We start from the raw sequence: 24260 nt of genomic DNA, 5'->3' as shown, positions 1-24260 counted from the left end.
AAGGAGACTTTTCTAGATGAATGAAAGTTCTGAAATTGGATGGGTGCAAAGCTGCCCATAGGCCTGTATGGCCCATCTGCCATTTTTAATGGAGAAAAATAGAATTAATTTGAAGGGATGAGTTCAGTTGGTGATAAGTTTGGATTTTAAGTGTGGAGAAGTGTGAAGTCTTTTAAACCTTTCTGCTTGTGACTTCTTTGGAACTTTCTCCATCATGCCCTAGCACCAGGAGTGCCTTCTTCCATTCCTACTGGAATGCTGGCTTGATTCCTTTTGTGTGTTTTCTTCCCTCATTGGATTGTAAATTCCTTAGGAGAAGTGACTGGCTTTGTTTTTATTTGTTTTTGTACTCCTAGTGCTTCTCACAATGCCTTGCACATAGTAGGTTCTTAATAAGTGTTTATTTACTGTCTGACTCTGGCTATATTTACAACTCTCGACTTTGCCGCTGTGCCGCGGTTGCTTTCTTATTCACGAATTTCCCTTAGCCCATAGGGCCTTCCCACTCTAGAACGTCCCTCCCCTAGGACAACCTGCTTCACTCACTTGTGAGTTTTTTCCTGGGCCTCCATTTTGGAGATGGACCCAGGCCAGTCATGATTCATTCCTCTCACTCTGGCTTTCCCCACCACTCCCCATGCACTGGTACATATACCCCTCTACCCATTTAACATCTTTTTCTATGTTTTCTCCCCCCATTAGAGTGTAAACCCCTTGCTTGTATTTGTAACTTCGGCACTTAGTGCAGTGAGCGGCATATTTATTGCTGTATTGATGTCTTCAGTTGAATGAGATTTTCTTGGTAAAGACCCTGGAGTGGTTTGCTCTTTCCTTCTCCAGCTCATTTTACAGATGAGGAAACTGAGGCAGACAGGGTTCAATGACTTGTCTAGGGTCACTCAGCTAGTAAGTGTCTAAGGCTGGATTTGAACTTAGGAGGATGAGTCTTCCTGACTCCATGCCCAGGGCTCTATGTACTATGGTAGTTACTAGTTGCACTTGATAAGTGCTCAATAAATGCTTCTTGCCTTCTTGTTTGCCTGCCAAAGTCTTTATAAATAACTTGTATAGTTCCCAACTTGCAGTATAAGATTAGAGGTAAGGGTAGATTGAAGGGATCAGATTCCAAATACTAGTGATCTCAGAAAAGTGGGAGGTAAGGTTCCTGGTAGATTAGGGGGTCTCAGTATTAGGGGATCCTTTCTCAGAGCAGTCAGTGAAACTAAAGGGTCTCTGAATACCACATAGAGAAACAATGGCAGTCTAGACTCCCGAGACTGTCTCCAGCTTATGCTGTTCTATATCTTGTTTATACGTAGTTGTTTGTCTGTTGCTTGCCTGAGGATCCGTCCTTGCATCTGTGGCACTTCCTGGCAAAAGTGTGGCACATAGTAGGTGTTTAATAAATGCTTATTGACTTGTTGGGACAAGCAACAAAGTGCCCTTTGAGAAGAAAGACAGAGGCCGTGGGTTAGCAAGATTTGTCAGTAGAAAGGAGGGAAGGGAACAGGAAATGTGGCATTGGAACATTGTGGCTATGGATTCAGGCAATCAGTTTGAAAAAAAAATCTGGCCCTGTTTTGTCCAGTTTCCCTTTTCTTTTGCCCCAAGTGATTTCTTTGGATGATGGTACTGGGCCAACTCTATTCATATATAGAATAGTCAGAGACAGTCTCCATTGCTGGATTCCAGAAATGTAGGACTTTTTTCTGTAAAGCTGTGCTCCACAGGCAGTTGTATCTCTGTTAAGAGCTGAGCAGAGACTAAAAAGGCTGTACCAGGGAGGAATAATTATTCAGTTGATGAATCCAGGCTCTGTTTACAGGTCTCTTATGAAAGACAATCATTTGTTAGGTTAAAGAAGGCCCATGTATCCATTATTAGTGTCCGTCTGAACAGTTAGGGTGGTGTATCGCAATAAATTACAATTCCAGATACCCAGCAAGAGCTGCGTTGGTAGCAGGGAGCTAGCTGTTGGACTTCCATACCAAGAACCCATGTGTTGAAGACAGATGCCTTTTTTAAATATATATATATATTTTTAAAGAATAAACTGGATGCAAAGTCACTCTGGAAAACCCAAACTCCAAAGGCCCTGAGTTAGTCTGATTGACAATCTGAGAAAGGTTAAAATGATAAGCAGGTTGAAAGGCAGTTTGAAAATCAGCTGGGCTGTCAGGTATATTTTTAAAACAACTGCCTTCTCCTGCGTTTGGGTTGGTTAAGTGTTTAAAGTCAAATGACCTCCCAAAGCTCCAGCTCTGATGTGAGAATCTTCAGCCTACGAAGAAATCATCCCAGAATCGATGTCTTCTCCAGTATCTGTTAGTGAGAAAGACAAGCAAAAAGCAGAGATAAACAGTTTACAGACGCCAGCCACAGAGGCTGTTCAAAGCATCCATTTATCCATAATCTCTTTCTGTCATCTGTAAATGTCCAATAACTGTCAATAAAAAGAGAACCAGGGGCAAGATGGAAAGAGTGACCCGACGTCCTGGCTCTGGCACACACTGATTATGCAGATCACTGAACCTCTCCGTGTCCTCTCTTAGTAACTCTTCAAGGCTCTGTATTGCAAACCATTTGTAGGTGGTGTAGGGAGTCTCCTCACCTGTCCAGATGTCACCTTTCTCCCTTCCCAAGACAGAAAACAAAGTAGAATTTAAATTTAAAGTGGGAATGATGATGATAATAACCATAGCTAGTATTTGAGGTTTGAAAAGTGATTTACATATGTTATCTTTTTACCCTGGATGCTCACGTTTCTTCTGGACTTCCCCTCTTAGAAATACCCTCTACCCCTGAGGCCTTTCCATCTGATTGACTGTGTCCTCTCAGAACTTCCGTTTTAAGAATGATGCCCAAGCTAGTCATGTCTTCATTTCTCTCCAGGCTGTTCTCCCCATTGTCCTGGGCTTTCTCTACAACCTCCTCCCTCTCCCTCCCACCGCCCTCCCCCAGCAACTCTCTAGCTTCCTTTTCTCTCGTTTTGGTTCTTTGAGGGTAGGAACTGCCTTTCTTTCTACCTGTATTTCCACTCTCCTCTTGGCATGTAGTCCCTTAAGCTTGCTTACGCAAACAGATATGTACAAACAAACTCTATACAGGATATATTGGAAATAATCAACAGAAGGAAGTCACTAGAATTCAGGGGGATTGTGAAAGACTCCCTGGAGAAGGTGAGACATTAGCTGGGATTTGAAGGAAGCCAGGGAAGCCAGGAGATGGAGATGAGGAGGGAGAATATTCCAGGCATGGGGCACAGCCAGTGCAAATGCCCAGAGTCAGGAGATTGAATGTCTTATTTGAGGAATTGTAAGGAAGCATGTGTCCCTAGATCACAAATATATGGGAAGGTAAAAGGTAGAAGAAGACTGTGTGTGGGGTGGGGGGTGTCCAGGCAGAGACAGGTTATATTTGATCCTGGAATTGATTAAGTACTTAATTTGATATCATCTTTGTTGTCCAGAGAACGATGATGGTGATATTGGTGATAATGATCACTGCAATGTGATGATACCTGACATTGATAGAGAACCTACTGTGTGCTAAGCACTTACCAATGATCATCTCATTTAATTCTGACAACAATCTGTGAGGTCGTTTCTATTGTTATCTCCATTTTACAAAGGAGGAAACTGTGGCAGACAGGTCATGTGACTTGCTCAGTGTTTGAAGTAGACTTTGAGCTCACGTCTTCCTGGATCCAAGACTAGCATTCTATCCACAATACCGGGTTAGGCCACCTTTATATTAACATAAAGTATTTCTAACAAGCTTTCTGTCTACTTCCTTTGAATAATGTGAAGGTCCCATGGAAAATGACAGAAAATGGAAGAATATGTATGTAGTCAAATGGATGTGATGAAAAAAACTTTGAACTTGGAGCTGTAGCCTCATGGACTCTGAAAGGATGACAATAAGTTCAAGTTATGAGGGTGGAAATAACTCCCCAAGGCCCTGGTGCTTCCTCTCTGTCTCTCTTCCCCCGCCCCCTTCAACATTGGTTATCTCCCTTTTGAAACCTTTGCTGGTACGTGGGTGAAAGCCTATGGTCAGAGTTAGTGTTTGTCCTTCATTCTTGAAGAGGACCGTGACATGGTGCCGTGACTTGCAAGTGAGTTAGATTTAAGTGAGGGAAGTCTGTGCAAAGTCACCAGCCTCACTTTGCCCTCAGGAGCTATGTAGGTCCAGTGTGACATTATATACCAGGAGGACTGGAGCTGATGGTCACGGTTAGAATTTGGGGGGAGTATTTATGGTGTGTGTACATGGGGCACGGGGTGGGGAGGGAGGCACTGGGCAGCTGTTTTAGCTTTTTCCTATGTCCCCCTCAATCACTGAGCACACGCTTGCCAGCGTGTCTTTTACTGTGCAGATAGTTGCATGAGAGTTTGTTTGCATTGGCCCTCAACAAAACTGTGAAGGAAGTGAAGTTGGGCTTGGGTTGTTTCCCACCTTCGCTTGCAACACCCGTCTTGGTGTTTTACCAAAAAAAAGAAAAGAAAAGAAAAAAAAGGAAAAAAAGTCCAGAAGAACCTAACCAAAAACAAATTTAAAAAACCCCCAAGCCCCAACAGCCCAACAAAAAACCACCAGAAAATCCAAACCAACCGTCCCACTCCTGCCCCTTCCTCTCCAAGTCTTGCTTTTCTTTCCATCTCTTAATTTCTCTCGGATGATCTCTGCCCCTTGAGTTTCATGTTACTTTGGCCACGTTTGCCTTTCAGTTCTCTTTCTTCAGCGCTGGTCTTCCTTGAGCTTTGGGCCCTCGTTTCAGCCGGCTTCTGGTTTTCTTCCCCTGGTTTTGGCTCTGCTAACTCAAATGCAAAGTTGCTAGCACAGAAGTCATTTCTGCAACAGGAGCTGCTGCCCCTCCCCATTAACCAGTTCCTCTTGGCACCCCCATCTTTCCAGTCAGCCAGACTTAAGTGCTGGAAAGAATCATCCCATCCCACTCTCCCAAGGTCACACAAATCATGAAGGGCAGAGTCAGGGTTTGAACCTAGGCCCACTTTTTCTGCTGCACAGCATCACATCTTCACCCCTTATAATCATCCTTGATCCATCATCCTCTTGTCTCACACATCCAGTTATTGTTATTTCTAACAGCTCTCCCATCGGTTCCCTTGCCCCCATGGCTATGACTGCTCCCTTAGTTCTGGTCCAGTGTGATACAGAGTCAGAGGAATGATTTCCTGTGCAACCTTCCCTTTCTGCTTCTCAGTTTCCTCATCTGTAAAATAAGCCACATTCTATGAGTCCCCCAGCCGTGAATTTATGATCCCATACCCTTATGATTTGTCACTACGCCCTGTTGACATGTCCCTCAGAATGTCTTTACCCACAGGAATCTGCTTAAGTAAACATTTGAATTCTAAATGTGAAATAAGTGAAACATTGAAGATGGAAGAGGAGGAACAGATGAGCAATTCTAATTTGCTCTAAGGTTTGCAAAGCACTTTACATATGTTACTTAAGTTCTTAACATTATGATTACCATTATCTTCTTTGGAGTTTATGGTTTGCTTTGTTTTGGCCCAGAAAGCAAGAGAGAAAATAACCTGAGAACAAAAGTAGGTATGTGGTAAGGTATTCCAAGTTCGAAGTAAGGATGAGGTCATCCCTTTCTCCTCCCTCCACGCAGATTTCTAAGACATCAGACTGACCAGGCCATTTCCTTGCTCAAAAATCTTCAGTAGCTGCCTATTGCCAATAGGATAAAGGATGGACTCATTCACCTGAAACTTAAGGTCCTGCATACATACCCTGCTTCCAGTGTCCATTTTCAGTTGTATTTCAGAGGATTCTCTTTCACATACTCTACCCTACAGCCAGACTGGCTTACCACCTATTGAATTTAATGTGCCTCCTACTGCTTCTGTATAATGTACTCAGGCTGCCTCCCGTATTCCTTTATCTATGACTTTGAGAGTCCTTCCTTTCTTTTTAGGTTTTCTTGGTGAGGTTCTTGAGGGCAGGGCATGTTTTGGGTTTTGTCTTTGTATACCACCTGTCTGGCAAAATTACTTGCATACAGTTGATAATTAATGTTTGTTAAATTCAGTTAAAGGCTCATTTGGATGTCCAGCCCTCTCTGACTCTGTCATCTCGAAGTCTTTGGATCATTGTGCTGGGAATGGAAGATACTTCATTTTATGGATGAGGAAACAAGGCCCAGGTCACCTAACTTATCTAAGGTCGCAGGGTTCAATGTTCTTGGAGCGCAGATCCCAGCCCTCTTCCCACTATCGGGATTAAGAACAGCTTGGCCAGAGTGGAGGCAGGCCCTGGTGCAGAGAGGAGAGCAAAATTTAATTAAATTCAAAAAATACTGAATTTTTGCTTGCTGTTTCCAAGGCATTGATCCGGGTAAGTGCTAAGTGTACCAAGACAACAAAGAAACAGTCCTTGATCTCAAGAAGCTTATATCCCATTGGGGGAAATACAGCATGTACACAAATACATGACACAGTACATGTAGAGAAATACAAAGCATTTTCCAAAGGGTGAGAGAATGCTTGTAACTCATAGTGTCCAGCACATAGTAGGCATTTAAAAAATGTTTATTGGTTGACTAGTGGGATCAGGGAAGGCTTCTTGTACCAGGTGTGTGTGTTGCTTGCTTTGAAGAAAAAGAAAGATTTTTCTGAGGAAGGAGAATATTTAGACATGAGGGACCATTTATGTAAAAGCATGGCTATAGATGATGGAATGTCATGGAATGGCAGCGGGACAGCAATGTGAATCAACAGGAGTAACTGGAAACCAGACTGGAAAAAGGTACAGTAAAGAGATATTGTGTAAGATTTTAAGTGACTGGTTGAGAAGTTTGTATTTTATTCTTGGTGCATTCAGAAACCACTAAGATTTTATAAGTGTTTGTAGGTGGGGAATCTATGGAAGACTGTGAGCATTAACTAGAGGAATCAGTCCAGAAGTGTTTATTGAGCCCTTGCTACAGGTCCTGGTTTGGGGGAATAGGGCACCAGGTATATGGAGACTAGTGACAGAGTTTGTGCCCTCTGGGGCTACCATCCTCACCAAGGGAAGACCACATGTGCATGTTTTATATATTTCTATGCAGTGTATATATGAGCACGTATGTCATATGTACAGAATAAAGTTGTTTTGGAAGGGAGGAGGCTAGCATGGGTAGGGGCAAGGAAAGACCTCAGGAGCTGAAGGACATCAGGCAGGCATCATTTCAAGAGGCTGGAGTAGAGGGTAAGTCTTCAGAGAGACTGGATTTCCTTGTGTTGTTACCATTTCTGGGCTGTGGAAGGAATTTCTCTATAGATACAGGTATCTCTATACATATCATCAGAACCTTTGAGGTTCTTTTCAAATACGAGATTTTGTGATTTTTGTGAATGTTCCTGTGGACAAATATTTGAGCTACCGATGCTGTGACACACAATTATTTCCCAAGTGTGACTCGATGTGAAATTAAAATGTGATTGAGAGTTTATTAATTTTTACTCCTGTACGTTAGCTGGTATTTCTTCTTGCTAACTCATTTTTTTCCCCTGCCACTAGTTTGACTACATTTGTACTAGGGAAAAGGAATGTTTGTTTTTGTTTATCTAATGACAATAATCAAAGCCAAGAGGAGCTGGAATCCTTTCCATTGTAAAATGTTTAACTGGGCCATGCCTTGAGCAGCTTAGTTTATCCGAGCTTCATTCCTGCTGCCCTCTTCATTCTGTTGGTATTAAGATGATGGCTAATCAGTTCTCCTCTGGAGGTCCTGGAAAGGTGACCCTTGAAATTCAAAACTGGATTGGTGTTTAATTGGGAAGATGAGCATGAAATTCCAGCGAACCCATGCAGCCATTGTGGTAGGGCCAGGAAAAGGTAGTTTATACTGATCCTTCAGTTCTCAGTCCCAGCCCTGCTTAATGGTTTTAGCCTTTAGACAAGCCCCAGGGCAAGAAAGTAGCGTCCAGGGACAAAACAGGAAAAGGAAGTATCCTGCCGCTCTTCCGATGTTTAAATAAGTCTCATTGACTCCTAATGGTAGGACTTTTCTTTTTTTTTTTTTTAAATTGACCCTGTCATTCAGTGATTGCTGGTTTAGACTAGCAATCTCCTCTTCCCTTTTAATTAATTAAATGACCTATGAGTATTACTTTAGCATTAGAGTTGAAATATAGATTGCAGATCTGATAGAGATAAGGAGTAAAAATACCTAAGCATGTCATCATGTTATATAAACATGGTTTGAGCAGTGAAATGTATTTCAAACTCTCTCTCTCTCTCTGTCTCTCTCTCTCTCTCTGTCTCTGTCTCTCTCTCTCTCTCTCTCTCTCTCCCTCTTTCCCTCCCCTCCCTCTTATCACACACACACACACACACACACACACTCACACACACACACACTCACACACACACACACACACACAGTCACTCACTCACTCTCCTTTGCCTTTGTCTCTCTCTCTCTCTCTCTCTCTCTCTCTCTCTCACACACACACACTCACACACACACACTCACACACACACAGTCACACACACTCACACACTCACACACACACTCACACACACACACACTCACACACACACACTCACACACTCACACACTCACACACACACTCACACACACACCCAGTCACTCACTCACTCTCCTTTGCCTTTGTGTCTTCTTTACTCATAGATGCCTAGGATGTAGTAGTTTGATAAATTGCTGATTGGTCAGTTTTTCATGAAGGAAAGCAAAACCCAAGCAGTTACCACCAATTGACATATAGAACAGGAACTCTTCTTTTGTTATGTGAGAATATCTAGCATGTTGTTTTTGAGTAGTCTCATGTCACTCCATTGGATGCAACAACTGAGGTACAGTGGAAAAAACCATGACTCTGGACCAGAAGATCTGGATTCAAATCTTACCTCTGATGCTTACTGCCTCTCTGACCTTGAGTAGGTTAATTTACCTCTATGGGAACTGTAAAATGAGGAAGTTGGACTAAGGGAGCCCAGGCGCTTTCAGCTCTAGATCAGCAAATGTGTGTGTTAGTCCTCCATTGCCGAAGAAGACTATGCCATCAGAGAAATAATGACATGACTTGCACTTGACTTTGTTTTTTGAGTGAGGTGGGGCTGTGCAGGTCAGCAGCCTCACTTCTCCTCCACAGCCATCTGAATCCAGTGACCAGATATTCATCAGGATGGCTGGAGATGACCCAGGATGAGACAATTGGGGTTAAGTGACTTGCCCAAGGTCACACAGCTAGTAAGTGCCAAGTGGCTGAGATGAGATTTGAACTCAGGTCCTCCTGACTCCTGCACTGGTGCTCTGTCCATTGCACCAAACTTGTGTCCTTGTGTTCACTGAACATTCTGCTGAGTGGCTTGGGATCATTCTTATCTACTCAGAATTTTTGTGGCTGGTGCTACACTTGGACACAAGGCCCATAGGTTTCAGTTTCTCCCATTTGGCCATACTAGGCACTATAACATCAGGCAGATTACCTAACCTCTCTATACTCTTAATATTTATCCTCCTATATATGGATATTACAAATATGAATAACCTGTTGTTTGGGTTTTTATCTTAAAAATTTATTTCTCATTTCTCTTGATACTTTTGTTTCTGCATTAACTTCATTCCTGATCATCGTCCTCTCTCTTCCCCTAGTGAATCATTCCTTGTAACAGATATTTCAAAAGAAAGAGAAAAATAAATTTCAGCAAAATTAACTACATCATTGGAGTCTGTCAGTATATGGATTTCTTCACACCATTAGCCTGCCTAGTCTGTCTGATTCCTCCTAGTGAAGGGAAGAAAGCGTATTTTCTCAGTTCTCTCCAGAGTCAAGTTTGGTGATTATAATTACACATGTATCTTTTTTCTGTTCTTTCTATTTACATCGTTGTAGCTATTACATTTACTTCACACTGTGTCAGTTCATACAAATCTTTTCATGCTTCTCTGCTTTCTTAAGATGCAGTAATAATTCACCCCATTCACTTACCATGCTTTATTTTCACCATTCCCCAGTCACTGGGTGTCCACTCTATTTCCAGTTCTTTGTTGCCTCACCAAAAACTTGTAATATTTTGTACATATGGGACCTTTCTTCCAGTTTTTGATCTCTGTAAGGGATGTGTCATGGGAACTCTGCGTCGAAGGGTATAGACATTTTAGTTACTTTTCCATCTGCTGATATTTTCAAAGAGCCTAAAAATTCCTTCAGGAAAGTCCTGTTTACGTTTCCAGGAATTTTATTGAACATATTCTAGGTAGGCCAGAGTGGATAAATTCATTTTAACCTTTATGAGTAAGCAATTCTGCTTCTTCCAGAGATTCCATTTGGCTTCCTGAAAGAAGTGATGTACTTTATATCTGAAAGCATTTTTCTTCTGAGGGGAATATTTTAATTACTACTCACAGTTTCACCGTGGGATTGATCCCACTATGACTTTGGGCATTAAAATACTAAGTGCATCATAAAGTGGCCCAGGATATTTTCTTATGTTGACTTAGAAAGGACAGGCACCTGCCTCATTTTGTTTTTGAAGAGCCTTTGAAAGCATCAAGATTGTAAATTGTGCATGCCTCGTGGAAGCATTCTGGTTTTCTGAAAGTATCCTTTGCAGAATTTGTGGCATCCAGGGTAAAGGGATAAAGGTGAGAGAAAGACTGGTTTTTGGGGGGTTTTTTTGGACTGATAATCATAAGGTAATGAGTTTATAAAAATCATATGTAGGAAGATGAGGTGGAACCTGTAAAACCAAATTCATAGCAGCTGGCTGAAAGCTGGTCTGTTTCTTGGAAAGTGGGTTGTGGTTGATATATTTAAAGCGGAAATTACTCCAGCCTCCTGGAGTTTTAAGTCTCTGTTGACCTCCGCAGGAGGATGTGGGAATTGTAATCTTTTCAACCCCCCTTCCCCAAATTAATTCTTATGACTTTAAGATGTAGCTTGTTTGATGGAATCTGACTTCTGTAGGATTGTGTTAGAATTTAGAGATGGGTTATAGCTTATCTCTGGTCTCTTCTTGAAATGCAGCAGTGAGTGAAAGTGATATCATATTTTACACTGGAAATAAAAATTTACATTTAAAAGATCCAAAACACTAATTATGGTGAGGAATAGAGTTGTGGAGTTTGCCTTCCTGTTTAAACAAAGCAAAACAATCACATAAAACCCTGCCATTTCCCTCCTTGCCTTTCCCTCTCCCCTGACCACATCTTTCCAAAAATATTTCGCTTGTAATTTTTGCGAGCCTGTCACCCATTCTGGAACTTCTGCTTCTTCCCTTCAGGAACGAGGAAGTGTAGGTGTAGAGAGATTTGCCCAGAGTCCTAAGTGACAGATCTAATGACTCCAGATGCTGGTCACTCTGCATCTAGGTTGGGTGTTCTTTGCTTTGTCCTAGGTACTTGTCCTGTTGACACCACAGTGATGGGGATTGATGATGCATGCTGAGTTTGTGCTAAGCCTTCTGTGCACTTCTGAGACCTGCCCTGTGAAAGGGGACCAGAGACTGGAGAATTCGAAAGGAAAGAAGGAAGGAGGGAAGATAGAGAGAGAGAGGAAGGAAGGGAGGAAGGAAGAATAGATCAGGAGATTAATAGATCAGGGAAACCTGAATAATAGATGGGAAATCTTCACATAGAGGCAGAGTGAACCTTGTTAGGGTTATTGTTTGTTCTTTTTTAGGTGTATTCTACAATTCTTCAAAGTGTCCTTCAAGTACCAACCTGAACTCAGCAGTGAAACTCTGTGCCCCTAGCATCTGGCCAAAGCAAAAACAGAAATGAAACCAGTGAAACAGAACAGTAGAAAAACTCAATCCTCTCCTCAAAACAATCACCACTAATAAACTGGTGGTTTGTTTCCTTAATTTTTAAATTTATTCTCAAAAGAGTCACTAGAGATGTGTCCATGCGGTCCTGAGCAGGAAGCACCATACTAAAAAGGCTTCCAATGTTTGACACCTGTTCCCCTTTACTGGGGCCTTGTGGCTACATTGGGTTCTGGTTTCAAACATGGAGGAAATAATAGGATGTAGAGCTGGAGGGGAGACTCTAGAGGCCATCTGATCCAGCCCTCTGATTCAATGGAGAGGAGACTTGTCCAAGGTAACACATGTATTTCCCTCCCTCTCCCCACCACCTCCATCATGCTCATCACCATCATCATCATTCCTCACCCTTAGATGTTGCTTTGTTTCCGTTTTCATGATTATTCAAGCCCAGATCCTCTGACTTCAAACCCTGCGGGTTTCTGTTTTTATTTCTACCATACCACAAACATGGACCCTCAGCACTTCGTGTTTTCCCTTTTGATGTTAATTCCAGATGATCTGTTAACAATGAAATCGTATAGTCTGGCCAGGGGTGGTAATACACTGATAATTTAAAGTGTCATTAAACAGATACCTATAAGGGATAGAAACAAAATACTGAAGAAAATTACAGTATTATCTTCTTCTTGTACAACTCTTTGGATGGTGCATGGGACTTGGAGTCAGGAATGCCTGAGTTTAAATCCAGCCACAGACAGGATTTGCCTGAGATCATTATATTGGTACCAAACTTAGTTCAGACTCTCTCAGTTCTAGTGATCTACCAGCCTCAGCATCCTGGAGGAACAAAGCACCATAGGTCTGCTTCACCATCCCCAGCAGTAATTTTAACTTTTCTCAAAACAGCTCTAATACCCCACATTTCTCTAAGCATCTTTCCCCACAATTTAGTTTTTCACTTGAGACAGCCTTTATTTAAAACCAGTTAACATGAAAATGGACAACTTCCATGTTAGTAGCTTGGGTGACAGGCTTTTTTTTCAAGTGAATCTTTACCATTTCCTGCTCTTGTGTCTATTTGGTTAAATGTAGTTGTTTTTACCACTGAGGAAAGAGAACTAGTTAACTTCTCTGCAAGATCTCTACAGAGTGACTTCTGCATGAGTGAACATTCCTCTCCCATTCCCCCTAGCTAGAGATTCTCTCCACATGCACAGTTTAGGTTGTGAGTGGCTTTGAAAAGCTTTACATCCTGTTGGACTAACCTACTGTTTGTTAAGATTACTCAATCTCAGTGAGCCCTGTTTAGAGAAACCAGTTACTTTCTGATTCCTTCCTAGCTCCTTACTGGTACTGTGGAAGGAGGGGCACTTCTGTTTTCAGAAAACAGAAGGATAGTCATATAAAGGGGTGGGGAACCTGCAGCCTCCAGGCCTCATGTGGCCCTCTAGGTCCTCAAGTGTGGCCCTTTGACCGAATCCAAACCTCACAGAACAAGTCCCCTTAATAAAAGGATTTGTTCTGTAAAACTTGGACTCAAGTCCAAAAAAGGCCGCACCCAAGGACCTAGAAGGCCACATATGGTCTCAAGGCTGCAGGGTCCCTGGCCGGGTCACATAGCTGCAAACCATTTCCCCCAAAGTCACACATTTTGTACAGAGCATTTTTTCCCCTGATTTTCAACAGCATACCTATATTATTCTTTCCAGGGTAGTTGAAATATTGGCTAAGATTTTTAACTCAGTTTTAGAGTACATTGTAAATAGAGAAGGCTAAGCTGAAGGGTTTTTTTTTTTATTTCATTGTTTGAGTTTGTTTAATAATTAAATTGTCTGTTTAGAAAACACTTTAATTTTTAAAAGGCCATTTGGGGGCACCTGGATGCAAATAGGCTGCAATATCTGAGTTTAAATGTAGTCTCAGCCACTTCCTGTGTGACCCTGAGCAAATCACTTAACCCTGTTTGCCTCAGTTTCTTCATCTGTAAAATGAGCTGGAGAAGTAAATGGCAAACTCACTGCAGTGTCTCTGCCAAGAAAATCCCAAATGGAGTCAGACACAACTGAAAACAACAAATTTTAAACGTTTTTTTTCCAATTTATTTATTTATTTTTAGTTTTTAGCATTCATTTCCACAAGATTTTGACTTTCAAATTTTCTCCCCATCTTTCCTCTCCTCAAAACATCATGCATTCTGATTACCCTTTCCCCTAATCTACTCTCCCTTCTATCACACCCCTCCCTTCTCTTATCCCCATCTTCTCTCTTTTCTTTTGGGGCAAGATACATTTCTATACCCCATTACCTGTATTTCTTATTTCCCAGTTACATGCAAAAACAGTTCTCAACATTCATTCCTAAAACTTTGAGTTCTAACTTCTCTCCCTTCCTCCCTCCCCTCCCATCCCCACTGAGAAGGCAAACAATTCAATATAGGCTGTGTATGTGTTGTTTTGCTAAAGACTTCCATAATAATCATGTTGTGAAAGATTACCCATATTTTCCTCCATCCTGTCCTGCCCCCCCATTTATTCTGTTATCTCTTTTGACCTTATCCTTCCCCAAAAATGTTTACTTCTAATTACCCTCTTCTCTCATTTGCCCTCTTTTCTCTCATCCCCCCACACTCCACTTATCCCCTTCTCCCCTACTTTCCTATAGTGTAAGATAGATTTTCATACCAAATTGAATGTGCATGTTATTCCTTCCTTAAGTCAAATGTGATAAGAGTAAGCTTCACTTTTTCCCTCTCACCTCTCCCTTTTCCCACTCCATTGAAAAAACTTTTTCTTGCCTTTTTAATGAGAGATAATTTGCTCCATTCCATTTCTCCCTTTCTTCTCCCAGTATATTCCTCTCTCACCCCTTAATTTTATTTATTTAGATATCATCCCTTCCCATTCAACTCACCCTGTGTCCTCTGTCTATATAGATGTGTATAATCCCTTCAACTATCCAAATACTAAGAAAAGTTTCAAGAGTTACAAATATCTTTCCATGTAGAAATGTAAACAGTTTAGCTTTAGTAAGTCTCTTATGATATCTCTTTACTGTTTACCTTTTCATGCTTCTCTTGATTCTTGTATTTGAAGGTCAAATTTTCTATTCGGCTCTGGTCTTTTCATCAAGAATGCTTGAAAGTCCTCTATTTTATTGAATGACCATTTTTTCCCTTGAAATATTATACTCAGTTTTGCTGAGTTAGGTGGTTCTTGGTTTTAGTCCTAGTTCCTTTTGACTTCTGGAATATCATATTCCAAGCCCTTCCATCCCTTAATGTAGAAGCTACCACATCCTGTGTTATCCTGATTGTATTTCCACAATACTCGAATTGTTTCTTTCTGGCTGCTTGCAATATTTTCTCCTTGATCTGGGCACTCTGGAATTTGGCTACAATATTCCTAGGAGTTTTTCTTTTCAAATCTCTTTCAGGAGGTGATTGGTGAATTCTTTCAATATTTATTTTACCCTCTGGTTCCAGAATATCAGGGCAGTTTTCCTTGATAATTTCATGGAATATGATGTCTAGGCTCTTTTTTTGATCATGGCTTTCAGGTAGTCCAATAATTTTTAATTGTCTCTCCTGCATCTGTTTTCCAGGTCAGTTGCTTTTCCAGTGAGATATTTCACATTGTCTTCTATTTTTTTTCATTCTTTTGGTTTTGTTTTGTGATTTCTTGGTTTCTCATAAAGTCATTAGCCTCCATGTGTTCCATTCTAATTTTTAAAGAACTATTTTCTTCAGTGAGCTTTTGAACCTCCTTTTCCATTTGGCTAATTCTGTTCTTTAAAGCATTCTTTTCCTCATTGGCATTTTGGGTCTCTGTTGCCATTTGAGTTAGTCTGTTTTTAAAGGTGTTAATTTCCTCAGCATTTTCTTGTCTCCTTTAGCAAGCTGTTGATTTGCTTTTCATGATTTTCTTGCATCTCTCTCATTTCTCTTCCCAATTTTTCCTCCACCTCTCTTACTTGATTTTCAAAATCATTTTTGAGCTCTTCCATGACCAGAGACCATCGCATATTTATTTTGGAGATTTTGGATGCAGAAGTCTTGACTTTTAGGTCTTCCTCTGATGGTATGCATTGTTCTTCCTCATCAGAAAGGATGGAAGAAAATACTTGCTCACCAAGAAAGTAACCTTCTATTGTCTTATTCTTTTTTCCTTTTTTGGGCATTTTCCCAGCCAGTTACTTGACTTTTGAGTCCTTTGTCAAGTGGAGGGTATACTCTAGGGATCTGTTAGTTCTCAGTTCCTCCAAGGTGGCACAATCAAGGGAGAGGAGTTTACTCCTCTCCTGGCTTGCGCTCTGGTCTGTGAGCAGGATTCCCTCTCCAGAGCCTCCCTGAACAAGTTTTATAGTTTATGTTTGAAATATTTACCTTCCTCCATTTCTAATAACAATTAGTAGGATTTAAAATAGGTATTCAAGTAGCCATCCTAATTAATTTTTTCCACAGCAGAGCTGTCATCTGTAGGCTCCAGGAGGAAATCTCTTTATGGGTTTTGTATGATAGGCAGTATTTGCTCTTGATTCTTGTTCAGATGGTAGTGAACAGGATGGTATTTAATCTTAATTCTTTATAGAACAGTCGATTTAAAAAAATTTAATTATAAATAAGCCTATGGAGTTGGGGAAGATGTCTGGAATACAAGAGTCTCTTTCCTTATGGAAATACAGTACCTCATGAGCAAATGCACAGTTTCGTGGAAATTTCTTTCCCCCTTCTATAATCTTCAAGAAAGCTTGTAGCTTTTGGGACCAGTATTTTATGACAATGAATTAGCTGCAAAAGAGTGTTGCCTATTTAAATGAATAAATATTAAACACCACCTTTGGGACTGATGCTGAAGTTTTTCTTCTCTGAAAGTGAAAATTTGAACAGTCCTTGTTTTTGACATTTGTGGGTCGCTCGGTAAATGAGTCCATTTGGCATTTCTGTAATTAGCATTGCTTTAAAAATGTATTTTTAGTGATGGCTTTTGTTTTTATATCACCTGCCTTTAATGTTGCTTTTAATTGGTATATCAGTGATGTGACCAGGGCAGTTTATTGATGATTAAGGTAAAGCTGCAGATGTAAAATATAAATGCAAATGTAAATCTCAGCTATTTACCAGTGCCCATGTGCAGCTTCTGAAGAGCTTTAGTTTTTTGATTTAGAAAATAGTAAATAGTACTGCTCGTGACTGCCTACCTAACATTGTTGTAATGTAAGGAAAGCATGAGATCCATTCGGGAATAATGAAGATGCTTCTGAAAATAAGGTCTACCATGTGACTTGGCCTGCCATGTTTGAGAGTGGCTCTGCCCTTTTGGCTGTTCCTCTTATAGGACAGTCATCTCCCATCTCCATGTCTTTATCCTGACGGCCATACCTGGAGGGCTTTTCTTCCCTACTTTTGTTTCCTAGAATCTTTAGATTCCTTCAAAGCTCAGCTTAAGCACTAAATTATCGCAACTTCCCTCTAATGAGTGCTTTGTCATTATTTTTGTATATATTTACAGACGTGGAAAATAAGCTTCTAGAGGGTAAGGAGTAGTGATTGCCACATAGTAGGTGCTTAATAAATGCTTGTTAAGTGCTTGATTCTTTTGATTTATGACTGAAAAATTCATTACTCTGAAATCTATACATCCAAAGTTCATCCTCTGTGACCTGAAGCTATCCAAGAGCCTTCAAGACTTTCCAGTTTGGTAAGACCTGCTGGGAATTGTGCTTCAGTGGGGTAGCCTTAGGGACCCTTGTCCCCTGGAAGCCACGATGAGGTAACCAAAGACAGTTTGAATGAAAAGCCAACCTTTTTCCCTCCCCGACTCCTAACTGCCTTGTATTCACTTTGTATATATTTTATATTATGTAAATGTTCTGTCCGTGAGAATCATAGCATTATAGATTTAGAGCTGGAAGAGATCTCAGAGACTAGTCCAACCCTTACATTTTTCAGATGAGGAAACTGAGGTCCAAAGAGATGTGACTTGTCTGTGGTCATACACTTACTAAGTGTCATTGGTGGGATTTGACACTAGGTCTTCTAACTCCAGAGTGGATGCTTTTTCCTTTGAGGATGTAAGTTCCTGGAGGGTAGGGACTTTTTTGGGTTTCGCCTTTTTTTTTTTTTTTTTTTTTGCCAGTACTTGACACATGGTATGAATGAATGAATAAAGCATTTATTAAATGATCACTGGGGATACAAATAGAAAAGTGAGACAGTCACCGCTCTCCAGGAGGTCGTGTTTTAATGGGAGAGCCAATACCTATGGAAAGGTTTCAGCTGCAAGTCAGAAAAGTTTCATGGTCTTTAGAGAATGCATCAAAGGAGATGGTAATGCCTCTACTCCAATGTCACTTCCACTGAGAAAATCATCTCAGTTTCTGATGTTGAACCATCTGACAGTGCCAAGAACTTTGGTGACAAGAACTTGTCTTTTGGGGTCTTCCCTTGCTGTGATTGTATACCTGCAGGTGTAGAATGCTTCCCAGGATGATGACCACAGAGGCATTGCTGATGCCTAAGGCTCTTGGGTTCAGAGTGCTGGGCTGTCTCCATCATGGTCTGAGGGGAGATGATGGTCAAGGTAGTGGTGATGATCTGCATGTGCATTGTTGCTGAGAATCTTGGGGTGATGTCTTTTCCTACAGGACCATTTGCCTGGCCCTTCCTGCCTTCTGTCTCTTCCTCAGGGGCCTTGCTGCTTTTGCCAGGCTGGCTTGGCTCTCCTGTGTATTAAGCACATAGCAGGTACTTAAATACTTCTTGATTGATTCATTAGTTCATGTTTTTAAAAGTTACAAATATTCTTTTTAAGTAAACATAAAATTCACTTTCCCTTCCCCCCCTAAAGTGAAGAGCCATGCTCCCATGACTATGGTTAGCTGCCTGCATTTCTAAAATTTTCTAATTTCTAAATTTCTAATTTCTAAAATTCTCCTGTATTTTAGGTGTTTGGCAACGTAAAGACAGCATGTGAGCGTTAAGCCTGAATTCACCAGCCAGAAGGGATGGGTTCTTATTCCTGCATGTTTTCATTTGACCAGCTGCAGAGCATTCCATTGTCAGCCTTGGAGTGCATGGGGAGGGAGTCCAAGCAGCAAAACAGCTGCATTAGGTGAGCTCAGCCATGACTGTCATGAAGCTTAGAGATGGAAGACATTAGTCATCTAGTCAGTTTCCATGTGGTGTGGAATTATTCCCCATGGCACAGTTTTGGTTGCCTTTCCTTGTCTGCTTTGTAGGGGCAAATGCACAGAGCTCTTTAATTTTGGAGACAGTGCCTCAAGAGGACCAGTTATAGAGGACAAAGGAGAAACAGAAAGTGGTTTCATTCCTTTGGATATGAGCCCTGTCTCCAGGAAGAAAACCGAAACTTGGCCTCAGACTAGTTTGAAAAGTGCTTTCTTCCCCAACAGCCCGTCAGAGAAGTTACACAGCTATTGTTGTTGTCCATTCATGTCTGACTCTCTGGGACCCACTTTGGGGTTTTCTTTGCAAAGATGCTAGAGTGATTTGCTGTTTCCTTATGCAGCTCATTTTACAGATGAGGAAACTGAGGCAAACAGTGACTTGTCCAGGGTAAGTGTCTGAGGCCACATTTGAACTTATGTCTTCCTTACTCCAGGCCCAGTGCTCTATCCCTATGCCCAAGTCACACAGCTAGTAAATCCTGGTTCCAGGACTCAGACCCATGCATTTTGTTTCTAAATCTAGCATTCTTTCAAGTTTGCAGCCATCTCTAAACCATGTCTCTTGTACACCAGCCTCCTTCTCCACGCACCAGAAGTAGGACTCCTACCATCCTTTGGAACCCTGGGTCCTGATTGGTGAGATCTCACCTTGTCTTGCAGAGTCCTCAGCCTTTCTGGTCATCCTAAAGCCATGTGCTGATGGTCTCAAGTTCCTGATTATGTGTTGTCTTTGATTATTAGGCTGTGAGCTCCCTTGAGGGCCACAATAGTCTTGTTTGCTTGTTTTTACTTTCTTAGCACTTAGGAAGATGTGTGGCACATAGTAAGTGCATAATAAATGTTCATTCATTCAGTGCTCCGTTTGGCCTCCATAAAGAACTCATTCTTTCCTGATGATGATGATGGTAACAACAGCACCACAATGCTTTAAGGTTTGGCAGAATATCATTTCTTCTGATTTCCTTCAATAACCCTATGATGTACCTGCTCTGACAGATGAGGAAACTGAGGCTTGACAGGTTCAGTCTATTGTTGCTGAGGATCTGGGGATGATGTTTTTTGCTCCAGGACCAGAGTTACCCTGAGTCTTCTTTAGGGCTAATTTCACATCTTTTGGTAAAGCTGGATTAGTATGCCTTTTTAATTTAACTAGTATCAGCTATTGTTCCCATCCACCAGATTCTTGTTCATGTCATCATGTAAATTCTACTAGCCAGTGTTCAGGATGCTTTAGACATTTATTTTGGGAAATCCAGAAGTAGGAGCCTCCTCGGATGGGAAGCAGGCGATAAGATTTCTTTTGCTTCTAGGATTTGTTTCCAGGGCAGTAGTATAGCTCATAGGACCAAACAGAAGATCAGAAATTGAGAACCAGAAGAGATACCAGATAGTCCTACCAGGAAACTGAGGTCTGGTTAACAACTTAGTTAAGATTGTTCAGGGAATGACCCGAAGATATTTGCCAGGATGGCTACACTTGAAAGATTCACCAGAGACACTGCTTATGCCCCCCAATGTCTCCTACTGGTTTGCCATGGAACTACCTGATGGGGACTTTGCTGTTCCTCTAAAATTCTTACCATTTGAGTCATTGATCCAGCCCCTTGGATTTCACAGAAGATAAGGATATTACCTTTAGAAGGTTCCTGTGGGGGGGGGGGGGGCGGGAATACAGGGTGTCACAAAAGTCTTGGTGCAGCGGACAAGACTGCACTAAGACTTTTGGGACACCCTATACATACACTCCCTAGTAGGGGGGAGGTAAGATCTGAGGGATTTGCTTGCCTGCTCTCATGAACCAACCAATGAATTCATGTGGTTTCATGAACAGATTAGTGACTTACCATTTTGGAAAGGGGAGAGCAGGTGCCTTGAAGTATCTGCAGAGTAAGTAAACTTTGATTAGAGGGTAAGGACCCAATTGTTGCATGTTACCCGAGGGAGATAAGTTTAGCCAGTCTCAGAGGGATAGCAGGAGGGCAATAGGGCCCTGGGTACAGGTAACCAAGTAGGGAGAGAGATTTCATTTAAATTGAACAGTTTTGTCTGTTTTGACCCTGAAGATTTAGGAAAAAGAAATTGAGAAAGGAGGACTCTTAATGTATCTCTGGCTATGCTTTTTAGTTGAGTTCCCAAGCTGTAATGAGGAAATAGTTTTTTTTTTTTGGTCCCTAGGTATTGTGCAGCTCACATAAATCACTGGTGTATGAGGCCTGCTTTTACTTCTGGTCTTGGTTCTGTCTTTAGAGCAGTCTCTGTTATGGCCAGCACTTAGGGCTTCTCTTTATAAACCCTGATTTCCTCTTGGCACATACTCTGCTCTTGGGTTCTATTGATGAGATCAGCCTTATCACGGAGTGGACCAGGTAGAAGTGCCCTCCCCACGCATGTTCTGGGATGTAGCCCAGGAAGAATTACAGCTCTCTGCTGATCACTCCCTTAGGTCATCATGACATGTGGTGGACAGTGTCGTTTTCTCAGTTCTTAACCTAATGCAGAGTCGCCCAATAATAGTTGTAAAGGAATTCTAAACCTTTTCTGTGGTGTCTTGAAATGGTATTTCTTGACTATTAAACCTGGAGACACAGCATGGTATAGAGTGGATGGAGCCCTGGACTTGGAATCAGGAGAAACTTGTGTTCAGATGATGCCTATTTAAGACGTGGGACCCAGGCAAATCACTTGTGAGGAGTGTTTTGTAAACCATAAAGAGTTTTGGAAATATGAGCAGCAGGCATCCTCTCTACCTCTCCCCTTGTTTCCTTCCTCCTCTTCTTCCCTTCCTCCTCTTCTTCCCTTCCTCCTGTTTTCTTCCTCCCTCCTTCATTGTTTTGTGAGAATTTTGGTGACCTTTCCTCCTGGTGTTACCATAGGAGCCTAAAGCTGTAAACGAGAAGGGCAAAATCGGGAGACACCTTACAATAGAGATTCTTAACCTGGGATTTGTGGAAACCCTGTGGATAGATTTCAGGGCATCCATGATTTACGTTTTTATTTTCACTAGCCTGTAAATGAAATGTAGCATTTCAGTGCATTGTAAATGTAGGCCATCAGCCATTCTTTTGAGAAAGGGGTCCTTGGGCTTCACCAGCCTGCGGGGGGGGTGGGGTGGTTGTGGAGGGGGTAGGGGGATGACACAAAAGAGGTTAAGCACTCCTTGTCTTAAAGGAAGAGGCCGGTAAGAGTTTCCAGATAGATGGCCAGCTGCTCTGCTGCTGATGGGTGGTGGGTGTCTAGAGTAGCTGTCCTGGGTGGCCAGTCAGTTCTTTTGCCCTTTGTTGCAAAGAATTAAAAAAATACTGTTTGTTAGACCTGTGTGTAGCAAGCACCTTAAAACTGAGCAGATCTTCAGAGTTCAGTCAGCCTTCCCTTCTTAGACATGTGAAACCGGACTGTGTGTCTGCAAACTGCAAAAGGCTATCCACGCATGCATCTCTCTGGGTGGAGTCGCATTTCTCTGAGATCACTTATTTGGAGGGGAAAGTTTAATATGCTCTTTATTTTAACCATCTAAATGAGTCCTTTGTTAGAGTTAGTATGAGTTTGTAGATTCTGACATCATCCCATAAGCTTATGTCGATTCATCTGTACTCTCAGTGGTGTGGGTGCTCCAGCTTTGCCCATTGCCTCCTTCCCTCCCCCTATCTTCCATCGAAAGTCAGCAAGTGTTTAAGTGCCTACTATGAGCTGGGTGCTGCAGATGATAGAACCAGAACCAAACCAGAACCAAAAGCAGTTTCTGCTTCCACAGATTGCCTGCCGAGTCCTCCTAGGAGGACGCAACATTAAATAGAGATGTATATTAATGGTGATTTATTAATGGTGATTTGAGGACAAAGGAGAGAGCAGGAATAACTAAGGAGTTTAGGATAAGCTTCTAGGGTATGCCACATGAGCCGAGCTTTGAGGGAAGGGAGAGATTCAGTCAATCAACAAGCATTTACTCTAAGGCTCTAAGGATGAAAAGACAGGCATTAAACCATCTGGGCTGTCACAGAGCTTATGTTTTATTGGGGGAGGGAGACAAAATGTAATAAGTTTGTACAAGATAAGCACAAAGATTATTCTGGAGGGGGAAGGAGTACAGAAGCGCCTGAAACTCTGAGGGGTGGGAAAGGCTTCATACAGATTGTGGCACATGATTCTTAATTTTCAATTGAATAATGGAGATTCTGAGAGCTGGCAGCGAGGATCTAGGGCATCACAGGCACAGGGTCCAGTCCAAACTGAGCCTTGGAGGCAGGAGATGGAGGGTCTTGTGTGAGGAGCAGCTGGAAGTCATGTTGACTGGACCAGGGAGGGGACTAATGGATAATAAACCTTTAAAATAAGGTTGGGCAAGCTGTGAATGGCTTTAAGTGCCAACCAGAGGAGTCTGTGTTTCATTCTAGAAATAATAGGGAATCCCTAGAATTTATTGGATAGGTAAGTGGCATGGTGAGACCTGAAAATTACTTTGGCAGATATGTGGAGAGGGTTGGCAAATAGGTTGGAGAGGAGGAGAGACATGAGACAAGAAAATCAGTTAGGATGCTATAGAAATAATGCAGATAAAAAGGGTGGGACCCTTGTGAATAGAGAGAAGGGACTGGATGATGTCAAGAGGTGTCATTGAGTTAGAAGCACTAGAGTTCATCAACTGATTGGCTGTATGGGGTAAGACAAAGTGAAGACCCTAGAATGACTCTGAATTGGTGACTGGGTGATTGGACTGTGCCCTCAACAGAAATAGGGAAGTAGAAGAAGAGTTTGGGATGTATGTGACGTGTTCCATTTTGGATGTGTTGAGCTTGAGATGCCTGTGGGACATCTGTTCAAAATATCTGCAGGTGGTGATGTGGGACTGGAGCTCAGGAAGGAGACTAGGGCAGGGTCTATAGTGCCTGGAGGTATTTGCATAGAGGTGACAATTAGACCTATGGAAGCTAATGAGAGAAAGGTGACGAGAATGTACATTCAAGGCAAGACAAAGCTTATGCAAATTTATGGAGGCAGGAGATGGAATGTTTAGTTTGAGTAACAGCAAGGAAGCCAGTTTTGTGTAATCAAAGAGCTGGGTACAAAGAAAATGCCCGTAATTAGGGAATGGCTAGACAAATTATATAAATAAATGTGATGGAATAATAGACAAATATGAAGAATTTTCATAAGAATTTTGAGACTTACATAAACTGAGATAGAAGAAAGAAAAACCAGAAAAGTCAGGGGCCAACAATGGAAATAGAACAAAATCAATGGAAATTGAATGTAGGGTAATTTTAATGACCAACCCCTTGGGAAGAGGAAGAAAACAAGCATTTATGTCCTGGGTGGCCCAG

General features: G+C 41.7%; 1 protein-coding gene across 3 annotated transcripts in view; it reads left to right on the top strand.

The window, feature by feature from the left end:
• CDK14 (cyclin dependent kinase 14) overlaps positions 1-24260 on the top strand; it is a 678242-nt gene that overhangs the window by 41414 nt on the left and 612568 nt on the right. The gene's annotated exons all lie outside the window — the stretch shown is intronic.

This window comes from Notamacropus eugenii, chromosome 3 (assembly GCF_028372415.1).
Source record: "Notamacropus eugenii isolate mMacEug1 chromosome 3, mMacEug1.pri_v2, whole genome shotgun sequence".
NCBI classification, from domain to species: Eukaryota; Metazoa; Chordata; class Mammalia; order Diprotodontia; family Macropodidae; genus Notamacropus; species Notamacropus eugenii.
Note: the sequence above shows the minus strand (reverse complement) of the source record. Positions and strands in the feature narration are given on the sequence as shown.